This window comes from Aotus nancymaae, unplaced genomic scaffold, assembly GCF_030222135.1.
Source record: "Aotus nancymaae isolate 86718 unplaced genomic scaffold, 86718_ANA_hifiasm-v0.15.2.pri h1tg000036l, whole genome shotgun sequence".
In the NCBI taxonomy this organism is placed as follows: Eukaryota; Metazoa; Chordata; class Mammalia; order Primates; family Aotidae; genus Aotus; species Aotus nancymaae.
In genome coordinates this window covers 61,418,821-61,430,996 of record NW_026988450.1, presented here as the reverse complement: position 1 = coordinate 61,430,996, position 12,176 = coordinate 61,418,821, and the positions used below count along the sequence as shown (strand labels likewise).

Genomic DNA, 12,176 nt, shown 5'->3' with positions numbered 1-12,176 from the left:
CTAGGAAGTGAGTACAAGTAAGAAATAAAAAGAGGACCAACGGCTGAAATTGGGTACTATGATATTAAAGTTATAAAAGAGACTTAGAAAGAGAGACCAATGAGGGAGGAGAAAAACCAACAGAGTATAGTGTCCTGGAAGCCATATAAAGAAAGTGTGTCAAGGTGGAGAGGATAGTCAACAAGATTAGATAGTATGTCAGGGCAGTAAGATAAGGACAAATGACTTATTTAATTTTGCCAGATGAAAGACATTGGTGTCCATTACAACAGCAGTTTCTATGGACTTGAAAGGAGAGAGGCTAAAAAGGGTGGTTATAAGGGAGAATGGAAGAGGAAGAATTGGAAGCATGGAATATTGATCATTCATTTAAGAAAATTTGCTACAAAATGGTAAAGAGATGGAGTAGTAGCTGGGAGAAATAAAATCAGGAGAATTTTTTTCTGTAAAATTAGAGAAACGAGTATTTTTGAGCTGCTCTGAATATGAATGTAGAGAATGGAAAAACTTATGATGTGGGAGACAGAGAGAATAATAGTTGGAATGATGTACTGGATTAGGGGACATCATAGAGAATCTAGTGCTCAAGTAGAAATAATGGCTTTACAAACCACCACAGCAGGCATTCACCTATGTAACAAACCTGCATATCCCACACATGTTCCCAGAACTTAATAATAATAAAAAGATACAATGTCTTTAAATAGAAGTTGTAGGTATATAAAGGGAATGATGTGAGTCTTTGGAAATTTCTCTCTGATTGATTCAGAATTCTCTGTGAAGTAACATAGAAGGTTACCAACTTGTGATTTTGTGAAGTAGGTGAGAGGAGATTGGATAAAATCGAAAAAAAAAAAAACGCTAAACTTCTCAGTTTGAAAAATAAAGTAATTAGAATGGATATTTTACAACTTAAAAATCAAATCTGGGCTGGGCGCAGTGGCTCACGCCTGTAATCCCAGCACTTTGGGAGGCCGAGGCGGGTGGATCACGAGGTCAAGAGATCGAGACCATCCTGGTCAACATGGTGAAACCCCGTCTCTACTAAAAATGCAAAAAATTAGCTGGCCATGGTGGCGCGTGCCTGTAATCCCAGCTACTCAGGAGACTGAGACAGGAGAATTGCCTGAACCCAGGAGGCGGAGGTTGCGGTGAGCCGAGATCGCGCCATTGCACTCCAGCCTGGGTAACAAGAGCAAAACTCTGTCTCAAAAAAAAAAAAAAAAAAAAAAATCAAATCCATAAGAATATTTGCAAAAAGAAAAGGAAATTAAAATATACGTGAGCAATCTTAACACCTTGTAATACAGATTCTGAGGTTTAATTGATGGACCTACATTTCAGTTATATAGTATTTATTTTTACAAGTATTTTCTTCCTTGCTTTGTTATAGATGTATTTGCAATAAATACTTCAATTTATTTGTGTTCTCTCCTCTCCTGTTCCTCTGCCATTTATTATAAGATATATTGGTGGTGGTTATCCTTGTCATGCAGTCTTTAGGTTGTAGGATATCAGAAGGATTGTGTCTGAGCTAGATGTTGGGAACTGTGTTAGTCTGTTCTTACCTTGCTTATAAAGACATACCTGAGACTGGGTAATTTTTAAGGGAAAGAGGTTTAATTGACTCACAGTTCTGCAGGACTAGAGATGATTATATGCATGAAGCTACATACTGTCTCAGAAAGAAAGAATATTTTTAATAAACATCAAAATAATTCTATCTATTTTTATACAAAGCAGCTACTATACAGTCATCCCTTGATATACCAGGGGATTATTTCCAGAACCCCTGTTATATAATTAAATACACGCATACTTAAGTCCTGCGGTCAGCCCTGCAGAACAGGTGTCTTGGAAAAATCAGCTCTCCACATATAGAGGTTTTGCATCCCTCTAATACTGTATTTTCAATTCGAATTTGGTTGAAAAAAAAAGGCACATATAAGTGGACCCACACAGTTCAAATCTGTGCTGTTCAAGGGTCAACTGTACTTTAATTGGCCTTCTACCATTATAACTTTTTTTTTTTTTATTGCATTTTAGGTTTTGGGGTACATGTGAAAAACATGCAAAGTTGTTGCATAGGTGCATTCATGGCAGTGTGATTTGCTGCCTCCCTCCTCCTCACCCATATCTGGCATTTCTCCCCATGCTATCCCTCCCCAACTCCCCCCCGCCGCTGTCCCCTCCACTCCCCCGCAACAGACCCCCGTGTATAGTGCTCCCCTCCCTGTGTCCATGTGTTCTCCTTGTTCAACACCCTCCTATGAGTGAGAACATGTGGTGTTTGGTTTTGTGTTCTTGTGTCAGTTTGCTGAGAATGATGGTTTCCAGGTTCATCCATGACCCTACAAAGGACGCAAACTCCTCATTTTTAATGGCTGCATAATATTCCATGGTGTATATGTGCCACATTTTTCCTGTCCAGTCTATCATCGATGGGCATTTGGGTTGGTTCCAGGTCTTTGCTATTGTAAACTGTGCTGCAATGAACATTCGTGTGCATGTGTCCTTATAGTAGAACGATTTATAATCCTTTGGATATATGCCCAGTAATGGGATTGCTGGGTCAAATGGAATTTCTATTTCTAGGTCCTTGAGGAATCGCCACACTGTTTTCCACAGTGGTTGAACTAATTTACACTTCCACCAACAGTGTAAAAGTGTTCCTATTTCTCCACATCCTCTCCAGCATCTATTTTCTCCAGATTTTTTAATGATCGCCATTCTAACTGGCGTGAGATGGTATCTCAATGTAGTTTTGATTTGCATTTCTCTAATGACCAGTGATGATGAGCATTTTTTCATATGTTTGCTGGCCTCTTGTATGTCTTCTTTTGTAAAGTATCTGTTCATATCCTTTGCCCATTTTTGAATGGGCTTGTTTGTTTTTTTCTTGTAAATCTTTTTTAGCTCGTTGTAAATTCTGGATATCAGCCCTTTGTCAGATGGGTAGGCTGCAAAAATTTTTTCCCATTCTGTTGGTTGCCGATTCACTCTATTGACTGTTTCTTTTGCCGTGCAGAAGCTGTGGAGTTTGATTAGGTCCCATTTGTCTATTTTGGCTTTTGTTGCCAATGCTTTTGGTGTTTTGGTCATAAAGTCCTTGCCTACGCCTATGTCCTGAATGGTTTTGCCTAGGTTTCCTTCTAGTGTTTTTATGGTGTTAGGCCTTATGTTTAAGTCTTTAATCCATCTGGAGTCAATTTTAGTGTAAGGTGTCAGGAAGGGGTTGAGTTTCTGCTTTCTGCATATGATTAGCCAGTTTTCCCAACACCACTTATTGAACAGCGAATCCTTTCCCCATTGCTTGTTTTTTTCAGGTTTGTCAAAGATCGGGTGGTTGTAGATATGTTGTGTCGCCTCCGACGCCTCTGTTCTGTTCCATTGGTCTATATCTCTGTTTTGGTACCAGTACCATGCTGTTTTGATTACCGTAGCCTTGTAGTAGAGTTTGAAGTCCGGTAGTGTGATGCCTCCTGCTTTGTTCTTTTTGCTTAGAATTGACTTGGCTATGCGGGCTCTCTTTTGGTTCCATATGAAGTTTAAGGTGGTTTTTTCCAGTTCTGTGAAGAAGGTCATTGGTAGCTTGATGGGGATAGCGTTGAATCTGTAAATTACTTTGGGCAGTATGGCCATTTTCACGATATTAATTCTTCCTAACCATGAACATGGAATGTTTCTCCATCTGTTTGTGTCCTCTCTTATTTCGTTGAGCAGTGGTTTGTAGTTCTCCTTGAAGAGGTCCTTTACGTTCCTTGTTAGTTGTATTCCTAGGTATTTTATTCTCTTTGTAGCAATTGTGAATGGCAGTTCGTTCTTGATTTGGCTCTCTTTAAGTCTATTATTGGTGTATAGGAATGCTTGTGATTTTTGCACATTGATTTTGTATCCTGAGACTTTGCTGAAGTTGCTTATCAGTTTCAGGAGATTTTGGGCTGAGATGATGGGGTCTTCTAGATATACAATCATGTCGTCTGCAAATAGAGTCCCCCCATTATAACTTTTAAAAAATAAACTTGTATTCGCAATAGTAGGAATTGAATTGCTTTACACTGTATGATCTGAACTCTGCCATCCTTCTGATTATGTCTTCTACTATTGCACCTCTGGATCATTCTGGTCCAGCCAAACTGGCCTTTATGCTATTCTGTGAACATACCAGGCACTTATCTGCTATAAGAGTTTATACTTACTCTTCTCTAAATCTGCATGTATACTTATATTTTATGCACTCATACTGTTACAAATTTTACTGTCATACACAAAACATCTATGGTCTCTTCATTTCTGCATTATTTTACTCTGTTGAATTTATTACCATCAAGTTGTTATGTTTCTTGTTTATTTCTGTATAATCTTTCTCCTGGCATATGAAGGTAGGGATTTTGTCTTTTTTGATTCATTACTGTAACCACAGCACCAAGGGGACTTACCCATAGTTGATATTTAATAAAATTACTATATTAAAATTATGGAATGATACTTATAAAATTACAGTTATAGAGTTGTATATTTTATACAATCACAGGTTCTCAGTAGATAGGTATCTTTCTTTTTATCATGATTCCTGGAAAATATACTGAACAACTACCAATTCCTTTCTTAACCTCACACAAAGCTGTTGTTTCTTATGCCATGATAATCTACAATTGAATTTTGTTTTATTTTTGTAACAGGGACCACACTCTCTACATCTACTTATGTGCTTGCATAAGGCTCATTTATAGTATCTTCTTTCTACTGAGCACTTCCATTTTGGTATCTGATAGAGTTTCATATCATGATCCAAACTGAACAGTCATTATTTTTTTATTCCAAACTTGCTTCACTTCTGCTATTGTTCATGGAAAACTCCCTGAAATGACTCTTAATTCCTCTCTTTCTTTCACAATTTGTTTCTAATCGATCATGAAAACTTGATGATGCATGAGAGAGAAGTAAAATTCCTGGAATGATGTCCTTGAGTAGATGACAGAAAATGTGATCCCATATGTAGGTTGAGTGATTGATCTCAGAAGCAAGGCCAATTCATCCATTGCAAAAGGAAAGAAATGAGAATAAATATGGACAGATGAAAGTTGATAGATTTGAAGACAGGCAGATATGACAGTTTCTTTTTAGCTGTGGTACCTGCCAAGAACAGAATAATGGGAGCGATAGTGGTATAAGCATTGTCTGCAAAAAACTATAAAAACAATAATAAATTCTTTGATCTTAGCTCTGAACAAAAGCTTACAAATATTTTCTGTAAATTGTCAGATAGTATTTTAGGCTTTGCAAGCCATAGACCATGAGCAAACATGGCTGTGTCTCTATAAAACTTTATTTATAAAAACAGGCATCAGGTCATATTAGGTTCATGGGCCAAACTTTGCTAGCTCCTGTTTTAAGCAACTGCTGACAACAGGAAAAGACTCTTTCCCACTGCCCTAGCTTTGGTAGTAGTTTATTGCTTTCTGGTTATTGCTATTTGCTCAATGAAAAATGAAAGATTATTGCCTAAGAATGAGAAAGAGAATAAGAATAAGAAGAGAATAAGAGAAGAGAAGAGAATAATAAGAAGAATGAGAAACAGAATAAGAATTAGAAGATATAGAAAATCTGAGGAGAGAGAAACTAAGTAGGAAGAAATCATTGAGGCTGATGAAAAATTGAATAGGAAAATATATGATGGCTTGGCAGTGCTCATGGCCCTCTTGTTCTTACTAATTATACACTTAACTGTGAGGCAGTTAGCACCATTTAAGTTTTTCTTCAAACACATTTAGCTTAGTAGGTCTAGTTTTGAAGTATATTGAAACTTGAACTTAACCAGGGCTAGGACTTTTCTAAGAAAAATCAATGAAGCAAGAGGGGGAAAAAAGTTAGGGAAGTGTGCAGAGAAATAATCATAATGATGGATGTGAAATGAAAGAAATGAAAGAACATTGCAGAAATAATGAACTAGAGGAAAGAGTAGATTATAACATTGAAATTTTAAGAGTAGTGCCTTTCTGGGCAATGACACAGTCTTGGATTTGAATGTAGAAATGAATGTCTGTGATGGAGTAAAATAAAATTTCCTTGGAAATTTGGAGTTCAAGTCAAAGGATCTTGGGTAGAATGTCTACGTGAATTTTGAAATCAATGTAAGAAAAAGGGTGAATGGAGACTTCTTAATAACAACATGAAGAGTTTGCTGGTGGTAGGAGCAAAGGAATTTCTATCCCTCCAAGTCTTTTTCTCTCTCCTCCCAATCCCAGGACACCTGGAGGTGGTTGCTAGAGGAGCTGCCTTTAGGCAATTTTGTTTATCACCATGCTCACAAAAGACCCTAAGGCAGTAGAATGCAAAATATACAAATGTAATAATACAGACAATTCAAAAATAAATAATAAATATTACTATTCTGTTATATTATTAATAAAACAGACATAAAGAAAGAGGTACTAATTATATCAGACAAGTTCAGTGTAAGTAAGAACAACACTATGTATTTTAAAGAGAAAGGATTTTTTAATATGGCAAATTAGGTGCTTTCAAATTTGTAGACAGGCTGGTAGAGCAAGCTGGAAGATGATTCTCCAGGAATGAGTCACAGAATACCACATGGGGAGCTATAACTCTATCACAATTAAGAAGGTAGACAATTACGTGCTTTCTTTGAAATCACTAAGAACAAATACAAACCACTCACTGTAGCTGGGGACCAAGATCTAGGGACCAAGAAACCAAAACCAAGAAGATACTTCTACTTCAAGTACTTTTCTAACACCAGTGAAGGAGAAAAAGTGATTGCAGTAGTAACACTGGGAAAGAGAGGGGTGAACTCAAATCTCTACCATCCTACTTGTCAGCAGAAAAAATAGTCACAAGCATCAGGAGATTGATCTCTTATTTATTCCAAATATCTGGAGGCTACATCTAATTGGCATGAAATAATTAGCACATAGAACTGTAGTTGCAAGGGAATCTCTTAAATACAATTTTAAGCTTTATGAGTCTGCTGTACTGAAAGGTGAATTCAAAGTTTGTAGGAATAAACGTCAAGTGCCGTTTGTTCTTTTTCACATTGAACTTGTCTGATATAATTAGTACCTCTTTTCTTTATGGCTGTTTTATTAATAATATATTATTATTTTTATTATTTTAAGTACACTCTATCTGAATTTTTCCCACTCTCACTTCCTAAGAGTACTATCAAATTGAACCAATTTACAGTTCACCAGTTTGTTTCGGGTCTGTTTTGCAGTAGCTGACCAGGCTTTCCTGTATAAAAACCGTGCTTCATTTTGTACCAACTACCTGCACACCCCCATGTGTCCCCTCAAACACACCATCTTCAGAGTTATATTTATTAATCAGATATGTGATCAAGTCATTAAGAACCTTAAATAGGTTTAGAATGTGCCAAGATGAAGCTGGAGCTTTTTTATTTGACTCCCTGAATCATCTTCTCTAGCCAGACCAGTCTGCACACTTTACCTGCAACACACCTCACCTATTGCTGTCTCTATCATTATGTTTGTAAAGCTGTTTGCACTTGGAAAGCTGTCTCATTTCTTATTTAGCTGACTTTTCTTCATTCTCTAAATTACCCAGTTCTGTGAGATTTATTTTGTCACCTGTGCCCAAAGTCATCTCTTCATTTTATTTGATAATTAAAAATAAATGGATGCCTAAATAAGAAAGAAAACTAGTAAAAAAAACTTTATATTAGGGACAGAGTTGTTTTCTCCCTTTCAATACCCCATTTGAAACCATGACTTTACAGTGACTACATTTCATAAATAATTACAATGATTTAATCAATAAAAATAGATATTTTATATTAGTGAATGTGATTGTTGAAAGATAAATACTGTATTTTAATTACAAAAAAGTCTTCCTGTTTTTGTTTTTTTATTTTTATTTTTTAATGTACTTTAGGTTCTAGGGTACATGTGCAGATAATGCAGGATTGTTGCATAGGTATACATGTGGCAATGTGGTTTACTGCCTCTTTCCCCCTATCAACTACATCTGCCATTTCTGCCTATGTTAGCACTCCCTGACCACCCCCCACACTGTCCCTCCCTCAACCCCCCCACAACAGACCCCAGCATGTGATGCTCCCCTCACTGCATCCACGTGTTCTCATTGTTCATCACCTGCCTATGAGTGTGGTGTTTGATTTTCTGTTCTTGTGTCAGTTTGCTGAGAATGATGGTTTCCAGATTCATCCATGTCCCTACAAAGGACACAAACTCATCATTTTTTATGGCTTCATAGTATTCCATGGTGTATATGTGCCACATTTTCCTTGTCCAGTCTGTCGTCAATGAGTATTTGGGATGGTTCCAGGTCTTTGCTATTGTAAATAGTGCCACTATGAACATATGCGTGCATGTGACTTTATAATGGAATGATTTATAATCATTTGGGTATATACCCAGTAATGGGGTTGCTAGGTCAAATGGAATTTTTATTTCTAGGTCCTTGAGGAAGTGCCACACTGTCTTCCACAGTGGTTGAACTTTACGTTCCCACCAACAGTGTAAAAGTGTTCCTATTTCTCCACATCCTCTCCAGCATCTGTTGTCTCCAGATTTTTTAATGATCGCCATTCTAACTGGTGTGAGGTGGTATCTTAACGTGGTTTTGATTTGCATTTCTATAATAATCAGTGATGAAGAGCATTTTTTCATATGTTTATTGGCCTCATATATGTCTTCTTTTGAAAAGTGTCTGTTCATATCCTTCGCTCACTTTTGGATGGGTTTGTTTGTTTTTTCTTGTAAATATGTTTTAGTTCTTTGTAGATTCTGGATAATAGCCCTTTATCAGATGGGTAGATTGCAAAAATTTTTTCCCATTCTGTTGGTTGCTGGTATACTCTAATGATTGTTTCTTTTGCTCTACAGAAGCTCTGGAGTTCAATTAGATTCCATTTGTCTATTTTGGCTTTTGTTGCCAATGCTTTTGGTGTTTTAGTCATGAAGTCCTAGCCTATGCCTATGTCCTGAATGGTTTTGCCTAGGTTTTCTTTTTGGGTTTTTATGGTGTTAGGTTTTATGTTTAAGTCTTTAATCCATCTGGAGTTAATTTTAGTGTAAGGTGTCAGGAAGGGGCCAGTTTCTGCTTTCTGCACACTGCTAGCCAGTTTTCCCAACAGCATTTATTAAACAGGGAATCCTTTCCCCATTGCTTGTTTTTGTCAGGTTTGACAAAGATCAGATGGTTGTACATGTGTGGCATTGCCTTCAATGCCTCTGTTCTCTTCCATTGGTCTATATCTCTGTTTCAGTACCATACCATGCTGTTTTGATTACTGTAGACTTGTAGTATAGTTTGAAATCAGGTAGCGTGATGCCTCTGGCTTTGTTCTTTTTGCTTAGGATGATCTTGGCTATGCAGGCTCTCTTTCGGTTCCATAAGAAGTTTAAGGTGGATTTTTTCCAGTTCTGTGAAGAAGGTCATTTGTAGCTTGATGGGGATAGTGTTGAATCTATAAATTACTTTGGGCAGTATGGCCATTTTCATGACATTGAATCTTCCTAACCCTGAGCATGGAATGTTTTTCCATCTGTTTGTGTCCTCTCTTATTTCCTTGAGCAGTTCTTTGTAGTTCTCCTTGAAGAGGTCCTTTACATCCTTCATTAGTTGTATTCCTAGGTGTTGTATTCTCTTTGTAGCAATTGTGAATGGGCGTTTGCTCATGATTTGGCTCTCTGTTAGTCTGTTATTGGTATATAGAAATTCTTGTGATTTCTGCACATTGATTTTGTATCCTGAGACTTTGCTGAAGTTGCTTATCAGTTTAAGGAGATTTGGGGCTGAGATGATGGGGTCTTCTCAATATACAAACATGTCATCAGCAAATAGAGACAATTTGACTTCCTCTTTTACTAATTGAATACCCTCTATTTTTTTTTTCTTGCCTAATTGCTCTGGCTAGAACTTCCAATACTATATTGAATAGGAGTGGTGACAGAGGGTATCCTTGTCTAGTGCCGGATTTCAGAGGGAATGCTTCCTGTTTTTGCCCATTCAGTATGATATTGGCTGTAGGTTTGTCATAAATAGCTTTTATTGTTTTGAGATATGCTCCTTCGATACCTAGCTTATTAAGCATTTTCAGCATAAAGGCTGTTGAATTTTGTTGAAGGCCTTCTCTGCATCTATTGAGATAATCATATGGTTATTGTCTTTGGTTCTGTTTATGTGATGGATTATATTTATAGACTTGCATATGTTGAACCAGCCTTGTATCTCTGGAATGAAGCCTACTGATCGTGATGGATAACTTTTTTGATGTTCGGTTGCAATCGGTTTGCCAGTATTTTATTGAAAATTTTTGCATTTATGTTCATCATGGTTACTGGTCTGAAATTTCCTTTTTTTGTTGAGTCTCTGCTGGTTTTCGTATCAGGATGATGTTGGTCTCATAAAATAATTTGGGAAGGATTCCCTCTTTTTGTATTGTTTGGAATAGTTTCAGAAGAAATGGTACCAGTCCCTCTTTGTACATCTGGTAGAATTTGGCTGTGAACCCATCTGGATCTGGACATTTTTTGGTTGGTAGGCTATTAAATGCTGCCTCAACTTCAGCTCTTGTTATTGGTCTATTCAAGGTTTCAACTTCTTCCTGGTTTAGGCATGGGAGGGTGCAAGTATCCAGGAATTTATCCATTTCTTCCAGGTTTACTGATTTATGTGCATAGAGTTGTTTGTAGTGGTCTCTGATTGTATTTTGTAAATGAGAAATGATTTCAATTACTTATCTCAAATCTAACTGTTCTAATATCTATGCATTAATTTGTTACATCCAGAAATGGCATTGGAGTTATATATTTAGAATAAGGCATCATTTTTCAAGGTCTGATGATCTCTATAAACTTCTTTCTGACGTAGAAGTTCTTAGATTTGATTTAGGCTCTCAGTGACATTAGTTCAACAGTAATCCTTCAGTATAACAGAGATAACTGACTGTAGTATGGACAAATTGTTATAGTACATTTAATAATCTAAAATTTCCAAAAGTACATCTCAGACAAATTTTTTAAATGCTCATTCCTTTTTGGTTTTCTCTTTTTAATATGACAATCTTTTCATAAAAATTAAGTTTAGTATGCTATATGTAATAACATTGCCTAACAGATCATTTCATAGATTTAAGATTTTCTTCAGGAAATGATTTTACCTTGCAGTTGTATCAGATTTGCTTGCTTGTACATCTATTTATCTGATTTTGTTTAATCATTTGTTTTTAATGAAATATATTGGCACCAGGGACAGGCAATTGTTTTACTTGGTGTATTCCATGAGGTATTAAAAATTGAAGCAGGTGTTTATCACAGTGATTTTATTTGTATGATGCAAGTATTTAAAAGAAAATGCAAAGGTAAAAACTGTTTTTCCTTGTAAAGAGACACATTTTAAAGATCCAATTTATATGTTAAATGAAGTTTCACATGACTAAGAGGCAATTATTTCTTCTCTAAAAATCAGAAAAAGAAAAAACCTCTAGGATAGATTAAAAATTATAATAGTATGTATTCCAGTATTTCCCAAAGGATTTTTTGAAGTTTTTGTGTAAATGTACATAATCACAAGAATCACAAGGAAACATCAATCCCAATGGCTGAGATGTTGTTACCCTTTTTTTCTTGTTGGAGACTGACTTAATACATAGTGTTATTTAAAAATTAGAAAGAATGATTCTTCATTAAGACTGATATGCCCTTGCTATTAATTAAAACATATCATTGGATGAAGAATACTCATCTTCTGATCTCCCAATTTGAAAATTATTGCTAGTATGCCTTCTTCTTATTTTTTATTTTTTGGTAAGAATGCCATATAATTTACAATATGAGGAAATTATTTTAAACAATTTCCACTGTAAGCTTAATTGCTTTTGTTTATTAATATTTAGTTTGCTATTTTTTAAATATCATGTTATTTTTTTCTTTCAACTACAAATAAGCACACATGCACTCTCACACAAATGTATTCACATGTGTGTATATATATAGTTACTTAAGAATACGTACTAAGTATGTGTTTATGTCCCCTAACACCAGCTGCATGATTTGTAGAGCCCACTGCAAAATAAAATCCTTTGTTCAAAATTACTAAGAATTTCAAGGTTGCAACAGAAAAGCACTAAACAAAAATTGGGGCCTTTCTGATAGTGGAACCCTGTTTGA

The 12,176-nt window shown here is 36.0% G+C and overlaps 1 protein-coding gene across 1 annotated transcript in view; it reads left to right on the top strand.

The window, feature by feature from the left end:
* CSMD3 (CUB and Sushi multiple domains 3) overlaps window positions 1–12,176 on the top strand; it is a 1,293,678-nt gene that overhangs the window by 705,856 nt on the left and 575,646 nt on the right. The window lies entirely within an intron of this gene.